Source organism: Lucilia sericata, unplaced genomic scaffold (genome assembly GCF_015586225.1).
Source record: "Lucilia sericata isolate MDLA Ls3-8-SP2 unplaced genomic scaffold, ASM1558622v1 Contig000759F_arrow, whole genome shotgun sequence".
Classification (NCBI taxonomy): domain Eukaryota; kingdom Metazoa; phylum Arthropoda; class Insecta; order Diptera; family Calliphoridae; genus Lucilia; species Lucilia sericata.
In genome coordinates this window covers 41,448-61,528 of record NW_023994756.1, presented here as the reverse complement: position 1 = coordinate 61,528, position 20,081 = coordinate 41,448, and the positions used below count along the sequence as shown (strand labels likewise).

The 20,081-nt window shown below is 28.8% G+C and overlaps 1 protein-coding gene across 3 annotated transcripts in view; it reads right to left on the bottom strand.

Annotated features, from left to right (window-relative positions):
* Nucleotides 1-14,880, bottom strand: part of LOC119607898 (microtubule-associated protein futsch) — a 114,728-nt gene extending 99,848 nt beyond the window's left edge. The window contains exon 1 of one of the 3 annotated variants that reach the window (XM_037962027.1): nt 14,121-14,880. The gene's annotated coding sequence lies outside the window, so the exon portion shown is untranslated. Of the gene's footprint in view, nt 1-972; nt 1,074-2,658; nt 2,787-14,120 lie in introns of those variants that run through there. The other 2 variants (XM_037962029.1, XM_037962030.1) reach the window with 2 other exon arrangements.
* Nucleotides 14,881-20,081: the final 5,201 nt, after the last annotated feature.

The window sequence follows — 20,081 nt, the reverse complement described above, 5'->3', positions numbered from 1 at the left end:
AATCGACTCAGAAAATGATTCTGAGCCGATTGGTATACTTTAAGGTGGGTATAGGACCAATATTATTGTGCGTTACAAACATCAGCACAAACCCAATATACCCTCCCCACTAAAGTGGTGTAGGGTATAAAAAGTCTATAATTTTATAAATTGTAGGTTTTAAACATCTTGTTTCGAATATTTTTTTCATTAAAAATTCATTATATTTTACTCTTCTTCAATCTTCAATTTAAAGTTATATTTTTTGTTTTAGTCCTTTTTATGATTTTTTTTTATAATATAGTCTTTTAATAATATTTTTTACACTTGTATTGATTTCCTTACTTTTTATATTCTATAGAAATATTTTTTCATTTCTTATAGAAACACTTTTCAAAGGATATTTTTAATTTTTTTTTTTTCTGAAAAGGACCGCACCCGTCGGTGTATAAAATTAAACTGACACTTCTTTTGCCGACAAAACTCAATATATAAATCCAACTTGAATGTAGTTTTTTTCTTGCTCCTTTTATTTGTTGTTGTGCAACGTTTAACATTGTTGTTGTTTTTATTGTATACAGATAGATATATAAAACAAATATGAACTGAAAAGAATAATAATAAAAAGGATCACGAAAAAAAAGAAAGAATCAATAGAACACTAACACCACCGAATATTAATACAAGACGAAAGAAAAAACAACAAAACTCCACTAAAAATATAATGCACACACAAAGTGTTTTTGTAAAAGGATATTGTATTTGTCAATATGTAAAAACAACAACAATTCCACTAACTATAAATGACTTACTCATTTATTAGGGAGTAAGAGTATGGTGCAGCAATAACAACAACTACAAGGACTATAACTCCAATGTATAAAATTGAAAAGGAAGAAGCAGAGCCTTGTTAAATTACTCATGCAAGCATTATTATAAAGGGAGTTGCATAAAGAGACCAACAAAGAGTAAAACTTACTCACTAATACTCACACTACTATTACCGTTATATTACAGTTTTAAACAGGAAATGAAAGATTTTGTTTGTGTTTTTAAAGAAATCGGTAATTTTGTTGAGATTTATTTTAAATTTTCTGTAGTAATTAAGTTTAAAGAATGAAATTTAGTTATTTAAAAAAGAGTTTAATGAAGGTAGAGTTAAAGCCCTTAAGACTGCTGCACTACAGTTGAACTAAAACTGAATTAGAAGAGAACTAGAACTGAACTAGAACAGAACTAGAACTGAACTAGAACTGAACTAGAACTGAACTAGAACTGAACTAGAACTGAACTAGAACTGAACTAGAACTGAACTAGAACTGAACTAGAACTGAACTAGAACTGAACTAGAACTGAACTAGAACTGAACTAGAACTGAACTAGAACTGAACTAGAACTGAACTAGAACTGAACTAGAACTGAACTAGAACAGAACTAGAACAGAACTAGAACAGAACTAGAACTGAACTAGAACTAGAACTGAACTAGAACTGAACTAGAACTGAACTAGAACTGAACTAGAACTGAACTAGAACTGAACTAGAACTGAACTAGAACTGAACTAGAACTGAACCAGAACTGAACTAGAACTGAACTAGAACTGAACTAGAACTGAACTAGAACTGAACTAGAACTGAACTAGAACTGAACTAGAACTAAGAACTGAACTAGAACTGAACTAGAACTGAACTATAACTGAACTAGAACTGAACTAGAACTGAACTAGAACTGAACTAGAACTGAACTAGAACTGAACTAGAACTGAACTAGAACTGAACTAGAACAGAACTAGAACAGAACTAGAACAGAACTAGAACAGAACTAGAACAGAACTAGAACTAGAACTGAACTAGAACTGAACTAAAACTGAACTAAAACTGAACTAGAACTAAACTAGAACTGAACTAGAACTGAACTAGAACTGAACTAGAATTGAACTAGAACTGAACTAGAACTGAACTAGAACTGAACTAGAACTAAACTAGAACCGAACTAGAACTGTACAAGATCTAGAGTTAAACTGAATTTGTTCACATTTTTTGCAAATTATTTTAAAATTCTATAGTTTTTCGCAATTTTGCTAAATTTTTAATACAATTTCTTTAACTTTGCTTAAAAATTTTTTTAAAAATCGAGCGAAGAATTGTTAGATTCTAAAAAATTCCTAAAAATTCTTTAGATAATATTTTTTTTAAATTTTTGTGGAATTTATAATAAAATTATTTAAATTTGTTTAATTTTAAAGATTTCTTACGAATTCTTTGTGGATCTGTTTTATTTTTTTAAAAAGAATTGTTTCAAATTCTCTTAAAATTTTGTAGTTTTTCACATTTGTTCTTGAACTTTCATAAATTTTTTTTAAATATTATAATTTTTCACATTTTTTGTTCACAATTTGAATTTTGTTAATTTATAGATTTTTTTTCATTTGCAAATTGTTAAAATTTCCTGGTTTTCCTAAAAATTCTTTGGAAATTTAAAGTTTTCATAATTTGTTTTAAACTTTCTTTCGATTTCTAAGAAAAACTTGTGCAAAATATTTAATAAGTTTAAATATACTTTAAATTGTTTAAAAATATTTTTTAATCCTTTTAATATTGTTAACAATTTGTTTATTGTTTAAAATTTTCTTTTTTATTTTTTTATAATTATTAATTTATTATTAAATACTGCCTTTACCATTATTTTAAAATTCCTTTTATTATATTTGTGTATTTCAAACACTGCTTCTTTTTTTAAATATTTATTACTTTCTTAAAGGTTTTATTTTCTGTTTTTTAGTTGCACACGTTTTGAAAGCTCGACGAAGACTGAATTTTCATTTTCGAACTGTTGTTAATGTTTGCTCTAGTCTCATAAGTTTTATCCTGTTTTCTTTACTTCCTTTCTTTCGTTTTGTTACGTTCGTTTATTCGTTTAAGCCTCGTTCTACTTCCAAGACAAAAGCAAAGCATACAAATTTATTCCAATACGGGAATTACATTTCCACAGCATGCTATAGCCAGTTCGTGTTATTGTTTTTATTTTTCTTTCTTTTTTTTTTTTTTTTTTGTTGTAAAACACGACCAAAAAATGTTCGTGTTTTGGCTAAAAGCCAAAAATAATATATAAATGTTGTTGTTTTTAAGTAAAAGCCTAAAAAATCAAGAAGAAAAAAACAACAGCTGCTTTTACAAATAAGCTTTTTTTGTTGTCTTTTGTACAACAACATCAAAGTGTTTAAATCTAACAAAAACCCAAACGTTAGCCGCCTAAATGGAGCCAAATAGTAGACATGAAAGGATATTGCTTTTTCGAAACAGTCATCTACTACACACTTGTCTAGGAACAGGGTGAGTTTGTTTTTCCAGTTATTATACAACTCCTTTGGCTATAACTTCGTTTTAGTGTAAAACAAACGAAAGTTTACGATTTTGCTAGAAAATTTATTATAAAAAAATTACGAAATTTTTCTTAGTTTTTCTTTAATTGTTGCGGCATTTGCTGCAATTGGAGCATAATAATTGTTAGACAATCAATCAAACCGGCTTAAGGCAGTTGTTAAGGAAAAGAATATCGATGAAATTTTAAACAAAAAAAAAAAACAAGAAGATGAGAAACAACAACAAATAAATTAAATCAAAATAAAAGAAACGAGCAACTAAAGTTGCTGCCACAAAAGTTGCGACAATTATAATTGCGACAATAAAAGTTACTGCAACAAAAGTTGCTTTAAAGTTAAGGCCACACAAATTGCTTTAAAGCTGGCTCAACAAACATTGTTGTAGTAAGTGTTAACTCAAAGAAAGTGGTTTCAATAAATATTGCTTCAATAAAAATTGCCTTTAAAATTTCAGCAATTTAAGTTGCTGCAACAAAAGCTGCTTCAAATTTCAGGCTACACAGATTGCCTTAAAGGAAAAGTCACAAAAGTTGATAAAACAAATCTAAAACTTAACTATAGTTGTTTCAATAATAGTTGCTTCAATAACAGTTGCTTCTCTCAAAGCGAGGAACAAATGGCAACTTAACAAAAGTTGTTTCAATAATAGTTGCTTCAATAACAGTTGCTTCTCTCAAAGCCAAGAACAAATGGCAACTTAACAAAAGTTGTTTCAATAATAGTTGCTTCAATATACGTAGTTTCCTTCAAAACTGCTGCAATAGAGTCTACTTCACTTTAAACAACTGCAAAAAAGTCAAGCAATTAAAGTTGCCGGAAAAAACTTTCTTTACAATTGTGGAAACGAAAGTAGATACATATATTTAAGCTTCAATAAAAGTTGCTGGCGGAAAGTATATAATAATATAATTTAAGTTGCCACAATTAATGTTGCTTTAATAGAAATTGCTGCAGTAAAGTTACTTTGATATAAATCATACACATAGAAAAGTTAAGTTAAAAAAGTTGTCAGAAAAAAGTTATATATATCATTAAAAGTATTAAGAGTTCTTTCCCCCAAAGTTGGCGCAATAAAGTTTTGTCTTAAATAAAGTTTGCCTAGAAGTTGCTGCTACTAAAATTATTACCTTATTGAGACATGTACAGCAACTTGAAGAACATTTTTCTAGGCAATTGTAGTTGCTGGTAAATAAAATTACTTTAAAATGTGCAAAACGTTTCATAATTGTTCACAAATTGTTACTGATTTAGAAATTAATAGTATAGAAAACTGACATTCTTAACAATCATGGGTAAAGTTTCTTAAACCATTAGAGATTATTTTAATAGGTTTCAAGCGAAAAAATTAGCTGGGAAATTAATTTTTTATATTTTTTTTAATAAATAATTTAATTTTATATTAATTTTTGTTCTCTTTTACAGATTCGAGAAATGCTCCATCTGCTTTAATAAAATGGTAAGTTTTTTTTCGAAATTATCTTATTTAAGTAAGAATTTATTAATATTTCAAAAATTTCCCAATTTCTAACACTGCTGAAGTAGGGTGTTTAACAAAATGATTAAATATTTTGGAAGTTTTCTCTTTCAGAATATGCTAAAAAACTATTTTACTTGCTCACAAAATATGTGAGAAAATCTTTCTAGAAATAATTTCATTTTTGGAAAAATTTATGAAATTTTTGTTTCAAATGTTTGAACTTTGAAAATTTGTTAAAATTAAGCGAAGTAAGATAATTGTTTGGAATTTGTTTTGATTTATTAACTAAGTTGTTGGCTTTCACAAGATATTTTTAAAAGAATTTTTTTTCTGTTAAAGCTAAAGTTATAAGGAAAATATGAAAAATTGACAATAAAAGAATTTATGAAATTTTTGTTTAAAATGTTTGAACTTTGAAAATTTGTTAAAATTAAGCGAAGTAAGATAATTGTTTGGAATTTGTTTTGATTTATAACCTAAGTCGTTGGCTTCCATAAGATATTATTGAAAGATTTTTATTCTATTAAAGCTAAAGTTATAAAGAAAATATTAAAACTTGCCAAAAAAGGAATTTATGAAATTTTTGTTTAAAATGTTTGAACTTTGAAAATTTGTCAAAATTAAGAGAATCGAGATAATTGTTTCAAATTTGTTTTGATTTATTAATTAATTTGTTGGCTTTCATAAAATATTTTTGAAAGGATTTTTGTTCGGTTAAAGCTAAAGTTATAAAGAAAATAGTAAAAATTGACAAAGAAAAACATTAAAAATTTTGACTCCACTTATGTAACTAAGTAGAAAGTTTATATTGAGTTTAATTTCTTCATTTACTTTTATTTTGTACCATAACAACTTGAGAAACATTATGTCTTCTACATACTTTTGTTTTCGAATCAAACAATTTTATAATTTCTTAACTAAACAATAACTTTTATGATAAAGATGTTTTACCTTTTTTAACAGTTTTACTCTTAACAGTTAATTAGTTTTAGTAACAGTTTTTTAAAAGTCCTTTATTACACTTAAAAAAGTCCTTTTTAAAGGTTTATAAATTCGTTTAAATTCTTTGGAAAAACTTTTAAATTATTTAAACTTTTGATAACAAATTTTTTAAAATGTTCAACACTTTTTTTTAATAAAAATCTAGAATTTTTTTATAAAAATATTCTTGTTTGGAGACAACACTTTAAAATCCTTTTTTTAACAATATTTAACCACCAAGTTAAACTTTCAACGTCTGCAGAACAACTGATTTCCTAACTAACGAAACACAGCACAGGATTTCTATGCATAAAGAGCGAAAGCGCGAGAGAAACACGATTTGCAACGATTTGTAATGCAACAACTACAAAAACGAACTATGGGAAATATTAGAAAAATTACGCAATTTCCAGGTTTTGCTGGGAAATCGGCAAACTTCCAAGAAAATTTATTGGAAAAAGAAAAAAAAACAAAAACATTTTGTTGCATTTGAAGTCATATTTATTGAAAAATTACAGGAAGTTAGAGTAAGAGTTCGAAAGGGATGGGGGAAGGAGGAAGAAAGTTAGAAAAAAAGGAGTTGGAAGAAAAATTACCGTAATCATTATGACTGACAACATATGATTGAGTTAGTCCAATAATTTAATGGAGTTTATACAGCTCAAGTCATGAAAAAAGAAAAAAATGAAAAATATAATAAAAAGGATAGAAAATTTAAAATAATTTAAATAAAATAGATAGATTTTAATAAAATATTTAATTTTAAAGAAAAAAATGATACGATCATCTTTTAAATTAATACCTATTACAACCTTGACGTTAATTTTTAAGCATAACTGTAATTAACAGAAATTTGCTTAAAGGTCTTTACTTAGAACGGATTTTCTTCAAACTTAAGTAAAGAAAGTTAAACATGTTATATATCAACGAAAAGCTAATCATGTGTACTTTTAAAAAATCCATTAAAAATTTTAATATTTTAATAAAATTTTAACAAAATTTTTAACATTTTGTTAAAATAAATGAAAACTTAATAAATCTTTTAATCCCTAAAGTGATAAGCATTTGTCGAAAATTTTTAAAAGAAAAGTTAAACATATTATATATCAATGGAAAGGAAATTGTGTATGCTTTTTAAAAACATTTAAATTTGTTTAATATTTTCATGTGAGAAATATTTATAAAGGTTTTAGTAAATTTAAATTCCTTTAAAAAGTTATAATTTTCTAACATTGCTGAAAGTAGGGTGTTTAACAAACTCGAAATGAAATTTCATTATTAATTACTAGTGAAGGCTTTTCTTTCAGAATATTTTAAAAAATTAACTATTTGCTAACAAAATTCTAGAGAAAATCCTTTAAGAAAAGAGTTTCCTCATTATACAAATTTTATGTAATTTTTGTAATTAATTTCACAAAATGAAATAAACTTTGAAAATTTGTCAAAATTAAGTGGCATATGGAAATTGTTTAAAATTTTCTTTAATTTAATAATAATTTAAAGTGTTGGCTTTTATAAAATATTTTTATAATTTTTTTCTTCTATTAATAACAAAGTTATTAACAAAAATCCCTAAAAACTCAAAACTACACATGATTTTTTGTTATTAAGATTTAAAAAATTTATAAACTTTAAAAATTGGTCAAAATTAAGTGACATATGAAAATTGTTTAAAATTTTCTTTAATTTATTAACTAAGGTGTTAGCTTTTATGAAATATTTTTATACATTTGTTTCTTCCATTAATAACAAAGTTATTAGCAAAAATCCTAAAAATTCATAATTACACATAATTTTTTATTATAAAGATTTCAAAAATTTATAAACTTTAAATTAAGTTGAGTACGGAAATTATTTAAACATTTCTTTAATTTGTTATTAAAAATGTTGGCTTTTATAAAATATTTTTATAAAGATTTTGCATTTATTAATAACAAAGTTTTTGGCAAAAATCTTTGAAAACTTAAAACTAAATATGATTTATTATTATTATGATTTAAAAAATCTTTAAACTTTTAAAATTTGTCAAAATTAAGTGGCGTATGAAAACTGTTTAAAAAACAGTTTATAAAATATTTTTATACATTTATTTCTTCAATTAATAACAAAGTTATTAACAAAAATCCCTGAATACTCAAAATTTCACATGATTTTTTATTATTAAGTTTTAAAAAAAGTTTAAACTTTAAAAATTTGTCAAAATTCAGTGGCTTATAAAAATTTTTAAAAATTTACTTTAATTTATTAATTAAAGTGTTGACTTTTATAAAAAATTTTCTTCCATTAATAACAAAGTTTTTTTAACAAAAATCCATGAAAACTCAAAAAAAAACAAATGAAAATTTCACATTTGAACTTTGACCTCTTACAAGATGATGATAATGAGAATAAGAGTTTTATATTTAGCTTAAGTGTTTTGCCCTGCGATGTGATCACTAAAACTTAATTTTCCAAATTCTGCCAAAAGTTTTTAGTTTTATTTGAAAATAATTGAAAAATATTTAAAAAAATTCACATTTTCGAACAATGCTGTAGGTAGGGTGTTTAACAAAATCGAAACCAAATTTCAAGATTAAATATTATTGATGTCCTATCTCTCAGAATATGCTAAAAAAGTCATTTACTTGCTCACAAAATATGTGAGAAAATCGTTCTAGAAATAATTTCTTGTATAAAAATAATTTATGAAATTTTTGTTCAAAATTTATGAACTTTGAAAATTTAACAAAATTAAACGAAGTAAGATAATTAGTTGGAAATCACTTTGATTTATTCAATAAGGTGTTGGCTTTCATAAAATATGTTTGGAAGAATTCTTTTTATCTTAAAACTAAAGTTAGAAGAAAAAAACTAAAAATAGTCAAAGAAAAATATTTAAAAAATTTTGCTCTACGTAATGTAGTTCACTTAATATTGAAGCAAAATGTTAAATATTGAAATATTTTGAAAGTTTATATTAAGTTAAATGATTTCTGGTAATTTATTTTCTTTGAAAACCCTATCTTTGAAAATCATACTAATCTTGGTTATTGGATCATATTAATTAAAAGAAACATGTTTTCTTTATACTTTTGTTTTCAAAATATACAATTTTTAATTTCTTTAAAATTTCACTTTTCCCATTATGAAAATTTCATAATGCCAGCCGCCGTTTGTCTGCTATTTTCATTTGTATTAAATTGTTTATCTTTGTGTCACATGTTGGGCACGCTTTTTTTCAAACAAAAAACAATGAGTCTCTCTAGTTTCCTTTTTGTGTAATTTACATTTAAAATTGTCCAGCACCACCAACGCCGCCTAAACTCATTAAATTTTCAAAGTGTTTTTATAGTTTCAATGGATTTTTGTTCAGTACAAAATAACTACTATTTATAATGACACAATACCACACAAAATGAAAATGAATAAAATTCAACAAAAAAAACAAGTAAGAAATTATAGTCGGGCGAGGCCGACTATATAATACCCTACACCTTTGACAAAAATATAATGTGATTTAGTTGCCATAATAAAGCATTTAAGTTGAATTGTACCTTGCCTTAGATATACATACTTAAGCCGTTTATTGTTGAATAAAATTGTGGACATTTAAGTGAAATTTTGATGGGGGCTTTTCATAGGGGCTAGGGTCATATGAGAACCTATTATTATGGAATTCGTGGGGGTCATCACGTCTTGTATACAACTTGGTTATTGCAGCTTTTTGTCGAGATATGAGTATATTAAACAAAAATATGAACTTAAAAGCCCTATTCGGCGGGTTCAGTTGTATGGGGGCAAGGTGAAATAATGGACCGATGTAAACCATTTTCAACAGACTTCATCTACGGTACCATAAAAGATCATGTGCCAAATTTCATTGAATTATCTCCAAAATTGCGACCTGTAGTTTGATTACAACTTTTAAAAGCCCTACTCGAGGGTTCAGTTGTATGGGGGCTAGGTGAAATAATGGACCGATGGTAACCATTTTCAATAGGCTTCGTCTACGGTACCATAAAAGATCATGTGCAAAATTTCATTGAATTATCTCCAAAATTGTGACCTGTAGTTTGATTACAACTTTTAAAAGCCCTATTCGGGGGTTTCAGTTGTATGGGGGCTAGGTGAAATAATGGACCGATGGTAACCATTTTCAATAGGCTTCGTCTACGGTACCATAAAAGATCATGTGCCAAATTTCATTGAATTATCTCCAAAATTGCGACCTGTAGTTTGATTACAAGTTTTAAAAGCCCTATTCGGGGGTTCCAGTTGTATGGGGGCTAGGTGAAATAATGGACCGATGGTAACCATTTTCAATAGGCTTCGTCTGCGATACCATAAAAACTCATGTGCCAAATTTTATTGAATTATCTCCAAAATTGCGACCTGTAGTTTGATTACAAGGATTACAAGCCCTTTTGGGGGGTTCAGTTGTATGGGGGCTAGGTGAAATAATGGACCGATCTTAACCATTTTCAATAGGCTTCGTCCCTTGGACAATAGAAGATCATGTACCAAATTTCATTGAATTATCTTCAAAATTGCGACCTGTAGTTTGATTACAAGGTTTACACGGACGGACAGACGGACGGACAGACGGACGGACAGACGGACGGACAGACGGACGGACAGACGGACGGACATAGCTAAATCGACTCAGAAAATGATTCTGAGCCGATTGGTATACTTTAAGGTGGGTATAGGACCAATATTATTGTGCGTTACAAACATCAGCACAAACCCAATATACCCTCCCCACTAAAGTGGTGTAGGGTATAAAAACACAGAATGAAATAATGGCAAAGACAATAAATCCAAAATAGTCGTAATACACATTGCCATGAGAAGCACATGCATATAACACAGACCAAAAACCAGAGGCACCCCCCAAACTAAAAACAATTTAAACATGCAACTAAACGTTGCAATGTATTCAACCAACCAACCAAACAACCCTTAATTCAATAATTCAACAAAAATAACGTCATCAATCGTTTGTAAAGTGCAATGAATTGTTTCGATTCAAATTACACACACACATACCACACACTTACATATTTCGAAACAGGATATAAACACCAGAGTGTTAGTAGGGTGTTCTAAGCCCCATAAAGTGTTCACTAATTTGGTTGAACGTGCGTTTGATTAAGAGTGAGGAAGGGAGTTTTAACTGGCTTTTAGTCTTTAGTTTATTTTTAATAAAAATGAAAAAGTCCATTGTTTGGGAACTAAAATTTTGTACTAAAATAAATAAATGTTGACAGTCCTCTATGTAATTTAGAAAATAGGGTAAAATTTAAAAAAACAAATAAATATAATATTTATAAAATATGTGTGTATTTTTAGTTAACAATAGATAAAGTTATAAAAATAAATAATTGATTTTAGTGTAAGAAAAACAAATTGACCGTAAAAGGTCAATTGGAATTCGTTCTATTAGGGAAATATTATTTTATAAATTTTATAGATAACTACTTAATTTTTCTATAACATCAAGCCTCAATCTTATTACTTAACTACAGTTTAAACTACAGCTTGTTAAAGTTAAACTTTAAAATTTGATTTTATACTCTTAACTATTTTTAGTTTATTTATTCATAACTTTGGTTTTAGTAAAAAAAATTTCTAAAAATATTTTCAGAACAACAATATTTTCAGTGAACTCTTAAGGCAAGCTTAATTCAATTACCTTCATTTTGAAAATTTTGACAAATTTTCAAAGTTCATACATGAAAGTGTTATAATTTTGTTAAAACCTTCTTTAATGTTTCAACATTGTTGAATCAACAACAATGAAACTTTTAATAGATTTTTTTCAGTCTCTAAACGAGAGATCCTAGAGATCCCCTCCAAAATATTTAGAATCTCAGAATTTTTAGCTGTTCTAGTTCAGTTTTAGTTCTGTTCTAGTCTGTTCTAGTTCTGTTCTAGTTCTGTTCTAGTTCTGTTCTAGTTCTGTTCTAGTTCTGTTCTAGTTCTGTTCTAGTTCTGTTCTAGTTCTGTTCTAGTTCTGTTCTAGTTCTGTTCTAGTTCTGTTCTAGTTCTGTTCTAGTTCTGTTCTAGTTCTGTTCTAGTTCTGTTCTAGTTCTGTTCTAGTTCTGTTCTAGTTCTGTTCTAGTTCTGTTCTAGTTCTGTTCTAGTTCTGTTCTAGTTCTGTTCTAGTTCTGTTCTAGTTCTGTTCTAGTTCTGTTCTAGTTCTGTTTCTAGTTCTGTTCTAGTTCTGTTCTAGTTCTGTTCTAGTTCTAGTTCTGTTCTAGTTCTGTTCTAGTTCTGTTCTAGTTCTGTTCTAGTTCTGTTCTAGTTCTGTTCTAGTTCTGTTCTAGTTCTGTTCTAGTTCTGTTCTAGTTCTGTTCTAGTTCTGTTCTAGTTCTGTTCTAGTTCTGTTCTAGTTCTGTTCTAGTTCTGTTCTAGTTCTAGTTCTGTCTAGTTCTGTTCTAGTTCTGTTCTAGTTCTGTTCTAGTTCTGTTCTAGTTCTGTTCTAGTTCTGTTCTAGTTCTGTTCTAGTTCTGTTCTAGTTCTGTTCTAGTTCTGTTCTAGTTCTGTTCTAGTCTGTTCTAGTTCTGTTCTAATTCTGTTTTAGTTCTGTTCTAGTTCTGTTCTAGTTCTGTTCTAGTTCTGTTCTAGTTCTGTTCTAGTTCTGTTCTAGTTCTGTTCTAGTTCTGTTCTAGTTCTGTTCTAGTTCTGCTCTAGTTCTGTTCTAGTTCTGTTCTAGTTCTGTTCTAGTTCTGTTCTAGTTCTGTTCTAGTTCAGTTCTAGTTCAGTTCTAGTTCAGTTCTAGTTCAGTTCTAGTTCTGTTCTAGTTCTGTTCTAGTTCTGTTCTAGTTCTGCTCTAGTTCTGCTCTAGTTCTGTTCTAGTTCTGTTCTAGTTCTGTTCTAGTTCTGTTCTAGTTCTGTTATTTCTAGTTCAGTTCTAGTTCAGTTCTAGTTCAGTTCTAGTTCTGTTCTAGTTCTGTTCTAGTTCTGTTCTAGTTCTGCTCTAGTTCTGCTCTAGTTCTGTTCTGGTTCTGTTCTAGTTCTGTTCTAGTTCTGTTCTAGTTCTGTTCTAGTTCTGTTCTAGTTCTGCTCTAGTTCTGCTCTAGTTCTGTTCTAGTTCTGTTCTAGTTCTGTTCTAGTTCTGTTCTAGTTCTGTTCTAGTTCAGTTCTAGTTCAGTTCTAGTTCTGTTCTAGTTCTGTTCTAGTTCTGTTCTAGTTCTGTTCTAGTTCTGTTCTAGTTCTGTTCTAGTTCTGTTCTAGTTCTGTTCTAGTTCTGTTCTAGTTCTATTCTAGTTCTGTTCTGGTTGGTTCAATTCTATTTCCAAACTTTTAAAATTACGAATTATGTTTGTTAATTTTTTAGGTTAAAATGGTCATATTTTCATTAAAGAGCATATTTATTTTTGACATATAAAGAGTGTTGAAAAAGTTAACGAAATAAATATAAATATATAACCGGTTTGGTAGAGAGTACCAAAAATAATCTCTGAGTAATTTATTGTTTCCGCAACAACAAAACCGGCTTTTTAAAGGCAGAAAACAAGTCCAACCCACATTTGTTTTAACAAAATGTCTTAATTAAAATAATAGAGAAGAGAGTATAGGAACAGGGACTATTTAATGAAAGAGAATTAACAAGAGAACTCAGCTGTATTAACAGCTGATTTTAAGGGTTGTGTTGAGGGCTCTCGATGAGTGTCAGTTTAGCACTCTCGCTCTCTCTCTCTATTTCTGATGTAACTGTCAGTTCTAACTTTGCAAGTCATTGTTTCCTATATATTACATTTTAAAAACCCTGACCATCTGTTTGTATTTCAGTTTGTGTAACAAATATTGATTTTTCTTAAAAAACAGCTGATTTTTTAGAGATATAGAAATAAAGAGCGAGAGAGTTGTTGAAAACACATGCAAACACCTGCTAGTACTTATTTTTGCAATGAAAAGGGAAGGTATGGTAAATGTCTAGTAAATGGAAGCAGGCGAAAAAAAAGCTTAATTTTGCACTATATGAATTCATGTAATTCCTTTACATGAAGTAATATTAAGAATATTACAACATTTTACAGCTGTAGAAACGAAGTAAAGGAAAAAGGACTACAAAAAAGAGGAGTTGGGGTTAAAAGCCGCTTTAGGTTAGGAGTGTTTTCTTCTTTTGACAGATTTTTTTTCAGCCACCCAAAAGGAGTATACTGAAACTAAATATATGTAAAAGAGTGAAAAAAGACTACAAGGGATTTTGTGAAAATTTATTTTATACTATATATGAAAAAGGAAAATTATTTGGCCTATATAGAGATTTTTTTCAATTTTAAAAATTATTTAAAAAATTTTGAATATATTTACCTTTTTAAGCTGTTTTTATTGTTTAAATTCACTTAATTTTTATTGAATTTTTTTGGTTTTTCAAGTTGCAATATTGATTATTTTTATTTGGTTTTATACTTAATAAGTTTTACAATGGATGGAGAAGAAAAAAGCATTTGTTTTACTTATAATTTTTTTTATTAAATTTTTATAATTATTAAGCTATACGTATATTTAGCGTTTGTTTTTAGGCAATTATTTTTTACTAATTAATATTATTTATATGAGGTCTTAAGCTCTAAACACAAAAAATGGACTTTTCTTTTTATATATAATTTAAATTGAATATTTAAAGTTTTTTTATATAATTTTAGCAAGTTTTTTCACAATTTTATTTTTGTTTTAAATTTTTTTTTTGAGTTCTTTTTTAACTTTGCAGAAAATTTTCTTAAATTGTAGTTTTCTTTTTTAGGGTTTTTTGTTCTTTACTTGAAACCGAAATAAACTTTAGACGGATATTGATTTTTTCATGGAATTCTTCAAAAAGGTTTGATCATAACAGGCTTATGTTGGCTTCAATTTAAATTTAAAGTCCTTTGGGAAAATATTTCCTTTAAACACTTTTTTCTCAAAAATTTTTAAAACTTTTCATTATAATTTTTGGTTCGTTTTTTAAACAAATTTTTTCTTCTTTTTTTGCTTAAACTCAATGGCTGGACAACATGCGTTTTTTTGCTTTTTTAACCGGCTTTAAATGGTTGGTTTTATCTTTTTGGGTTCTGCCTTTGTAAGCTCACAGTTCGCTTAATACTAAAATTTTGAAAATAGCTTTTGGCATTTACTACCAGGTCGAAGCTTTTATTAAAAAATCGTTCTTCTTTTTCTTAACCTTACTTGAGTTTTTCTACTGCAGTGCTCTTATCAAACATGTGACTGGTTTTGTCTCATTTTTCAATGCTGTATGCGCAAAATCGTTTAAATTTAAGAGTTCCATTTTGGTAAAAATTTTCAATTTATTTCGGAAATCATTTGTTTTGACAGCTGTTACTTGTGGCCAGCTGTTTTTCCTAAGGAAATGAGTTAAAATTTTCTAGGAATCAAAAACCATACAAAACCATGTTTTTTACTTAAAATTACAAAAAGTCAAATTTAAAAAAGATCCAACTGGAATATAATTAATATTATATACTCTCCTTAACTTCTGAACATTATATTCTAGTTTAGTTTTATTTCAGTTCTGTTCTAGTTCTAGTTCTGTTCTAGTTCTGTTCTAGTTCTGTTCTAGTTCTGTTCTAGTTCTGTTCTAGTTCTGTTCTAGTTCTGTTCTAGTTCTGTTCTAGTTCTGTTCTAGTTCTGTTCTAGTTCTGTTCTAGTTCTGTTCTAGTTCTGTTCTAGTTCTGTTCTAGTTCTGTTCAGTTTGTTCTAGTTCTGTTCTAGTTCTGTTCTAGTTCTGTTCTAGTTCTGTTCTAGTTCTGTTCTAGTTCTGTTCTAGTTCTGTTCTAGTTCTGTTCTAGTTCTGTTCTAGTTCTGTTCTAGTTCTGTTCAGTTTTGTTCTAGTTCTGTTCTAGTTCTGTTCAGTTCTGTTCTAGTTCTGTTCCAGTTCTGTTCTAGTTCTGTTCTAGTTCTGTTCTAGTTCTGTTCTAGTTCTGTTCTAGTTCTGTTCTAGTTCTGTTCTAGTTCTGTTCTAGTTCTGTTCTAGTTCTGTTCTAGTTCTGTTCTAGTTCTGTTCTAGTTCTGTTCTAGTTCGTTCTAGTTCTGTTCTAGTTCTGTTCTGTTCTAGTTCGTTCAGTTCTGTTCTAGTTCTGTGTTCTAGTTTCTGTTCTAGTTCTGTTCTAGTTCTGTTCTAGTTCTGTTCTAGTTCTGTTCTAGTTCTGTTCTAGTTCTGTTTCTAGTTCTGTTCTAGTTCTGTTCTAGTTCTGTTCTAGTTCTGTTCTAGTTCTGTTCTAGTTCTGTTCTAGTTCTGTTCTAGTTCTGTTCTAGTTCTGTTCTAGTTCTGTTCTAGTTCTGTTCTAGTTCTGTTCTAGTTCTGTTCTAGTTCTGTTCTAGTTCTGTTCTAGTTCTGTTCTAGTTCTGTTCTAGTTCTGTTCTAGTTCTGTTCTAGTTCTGTTCTAGTTCTGTTCTAGTTCTGTTCTAGTTCTGTTCTAGTTCTGTTCTAGTTCTGTTCTAGTTCTGTTCTAGTTCTGTTCTAGTTCTGAGTTCTGTTCTAGTTCTGTTCTAGTTCTGTTCTAGTTCTGTCTAGTTCTGTTCTAGTTCTGTTCTAGTTCTGTTCTAGTTCTGTTCTAGTTCTGTTCTAGTTCTGTTCTAGTTCTGTTCTAGTTCTGTTCTAGTTCTGTTCTAGTTCTGTTCTAGTTCTGTTCTAGTTCTGTTCTAGTTCTGTTCTAGTTCTGTTCTAGTTCTGTTCTAGTTCTGTTCTAGTTCTGTTCTAGTTCTGTTCTGTTCTAGTTCTGTTCTAGTTCTGTTCTAGTTCTGTTCTAGTTCTAGTTCTGTTCTAGTTCTGTTCTGTTCTAGTTCTGTTCTAGTTCTGTTCTAGTTTGTTTCTAGTTCTGTTCTAGTTCTGTTCTAGTTCTGTTCTAGTTCTGTTCTAGTTCTGTTCTAGTTCTGTTCTAGTTCTGTTCTAGTTCTGTTCTAGTTCTGTTCTAGTTCTGTTCTAGTTCTGTTCTAGTTCTGTTCTAGTTCTGTTCTAGTTCTGTTCTAGTTCTGTTCTAGTTCTGTTCTAGTTCTGTTCTAGTTCTGTTCTAGTTCTGTTCTAGTTCTGTTCTAGTTCTGTTCTAGTTCTGTTCTAGTTCTGTTCTAGTTCTGTTCTAGTTCTGTTCTAGTTCTGTTCTAGTTCTGTTCTAGTTCTGTTCTAGTTCTGTTCTAGTTCTGTTCTAGTTCTGTTCTAGTTCTGTTCTAGTTCTGTTCTAGTTCTGTAGTTCTGTTCTAGTTCTGTTCTAGTTCTGTTCTAGTTCTGTTCTAGTTATGTTCTAGTTATGTTCTAGTTATGTTCTAGTTCTGTTCTAGTTCTGTTCTAGTTCTGTTCTAGTTCTGTTCTAGTTCTGTTCTAGTTGTTCTAGTTCTGTTCTAGTTCTGTCTATTCTGTCTAGTTCTGTTCTAGTTCTGTTCTAGTTCTGTTCTAGTTCTGTTCTAGTTCTGTTCTAGTTCTGTTCTAGTTCTGTTCTAGTTCTGTTCTAGTTCTGTTCTAGATCTTGTTCCAGATCTGTTCTAGTTCTGTTCTAGTTCATTTCTAGTGCATTTGACCTAATACCAATTTAGTTATTTTCAAAACTCTTCATCCAAAATAAATTTGCAAAAAATTATTCAGTAAACTAAAAGTTCAAATTTAAAATCCCTTAATCACATTTAGAATTTATATCATTTCTTCTACACAAATACCATTAATTTTCATTTGCCCTTAAATTGATTTTTATTATTCCTTACAATATGCCATGACTTTTTGCACAAATCTACTCAAATAATCATTTTCAATTTGCCCTCGTTTTTGCTATTTTCAAAATTCTCATCTGCTTTTTTTTGCTAAAATTTATAACAACACCTTATTGATCGCTCTTTATTACACGTGTTTTTTTTTTTTCATACTTAGTATATTCTCTAGTTTTTTCAATCAAATATTATGGCATACTTATAAATACAATGTATACTAATGCACTTGTAGTGCCTACTTTAAGGAGCTAAATAGCAAATTTTGTTTAATAATACCTGGCAAAGAAATATAAATCAAATTGAAAAGGTACAACAGAAAAAAAACAAGAAATGAAATAAACACGCTAGTATCTCCAACTCGTAAGTACACAACAAATTATTGCAAAATGTTAAACGTTTGTTTATTTAACTATATGACATTTTAGCTTAATAAGCCTAAAAGTTAGGCTACTGAAACAAAAATTGTTTAATATTATAATAAAAAGCTTTTTGTGCAAAATCCCTGTGCAAAAAATGTATGGTAATTAGTGTTTAGTATAATAGGCTAAAAATATGTATTTTGCGGATAGTTGCTTGGTTAGCGGTTGGTGTTTGTTAAGCTCTAGGGGGAAGTTTGTCTTTGGTTTTGTGTTGTGTGATTTTAGAGCGTTAATCGTTAATACTTATGTTTTGTGCTAGTGGAGTTAAAAAAGGACAATCTATTATTTCGCAATTTTTAAGAAAATATATTGCAAATTTAAAATAGTTTTGAATTAGAACCCTGTTAGAAGAGAACTAGAAATATGTTATAACAGAACTAAAACAGAACTAGAACAGAACTAGAACAGAACTAGAACAGAACTAGAACAGAACTAGAACAGAACTAGAACAGAACTAGAACAGAACTAGAACAGAACTAGAACTAGAACAGAACTAGAACAGAACTAGAACAGAACTAGAACAGAACTAGAACAGAACTATAACGAACTAGAACATAACTAACAGAACTAGAACAGAACTAGAACAGAACTAGAACAAACTAGAACAGAACTAGAACAGAACTAGAACAGAACTAGAACAGAACTAGAACAGAACTAGAACAGAATAGAACAGAACCAGAACATAACTAAACAGAACTAGAACTAACTAGAACAGAACTAGAACAAAACTATAACAGACTAACAACTAGAACAAACTAGAACAGAACTAGAACATAACTAGAACAGAACTAGAACAGAACTAGAACAGAACTAGAACAGAACTATAACAGAACTAGAACAGAACTAGAACAGAACTAGAACAGACTACACTAGCACAGAACTATAACAGAACTAACTAAAACAGAACTAGAACAGAACTAGAACAGAACTAGAACAGAACTAGAACAGAACTAGAAACGAACTAGAACAGAACTAGAACAGAACTAGAACAGAACTAGAACAGAACTAGAACAGAACTAGAACAGAACTAGAACAGAACTAGAACAGAACTAGAACAGAACTAGAACAGAACTAGAACAGAACTAGAACAGAACTAAACAGAACTAGAACATACTAGAACAGAACTAGAACAGAACTAGAACAACTAGAATAGAACTAGAACAGAACTAGAACAGAACTAGAACAGACTAGAACAGAACTAGAACAGAACTAGAACAGAACTAGAACAGAACTAGAACACTAGAACAGAACTAAACAGAACTAGAACAGAACTGGAACAGACTGGAACAGAACTAGAACGAACTAGAACAGAACTAGAACAGAACTAGAACAGAACTGGAACAGAACTGGAACAGAAACTCGAACAGAACTAGAACAGACTAGAACAGAACTAGAACAGAACTAGAACAGAACTAGAACTGAACTAGAACTGAACTAGGACTGAATTTAAAACTGTTCGAAGAAGGGAATAAAACTAAACAATAAATGATCTTAATCTGACATGAACTTATTTTAAAAACTGCACAAAAACTAAAATTGAAATGAAATGATTAATTTTGTGTTTCAGATTTTTCTGTCCCACCTTTTAACAAGCAGTTAATATACATTTATAAACGACTCTTTTTCAGTTGTAACTTGTAATTAAAGCCATTTGTGTAATGTTAGTTTTTGTGTGTACAAAACCTTTTTTTTTTTGTTTTCAAATTTATCATGTTTATTTTGTTGTAGTAACAATGGTTGTTGTTCCAATTTTTATTTAACTATTTCAAGAGTTTTACATGTATCGTTTTTTCTCTCTGTTTGCCCCTGTAATTTTATTAAATATTTTAGTTTGAGTTATAACAGCCCATAAACAATTTGACACTCACATACATAAAGGGAAGCGTTTTGAAGTGTTTTGTATTTGTAGAGAAAAATTAAAACAATTTGCATATTTGTGGCTGTAGTAGTGTGTCTGTTACAACATTTTTATATTTACGTTTTATTTTAAAAGTACTGGTTTGCCACAACCAAGTATTTTAGGTTACAATTGAAGGTAATAATGTTTTAACAGGCCTGTTGGTGTTTTATTAGTAAAAAAAGGACTACAAAATATGTCCTCTTTAAAAAATAAATTCTTATACTAAGCAGCTGTAGCAAAATAAAAAAACATTTGCATAAT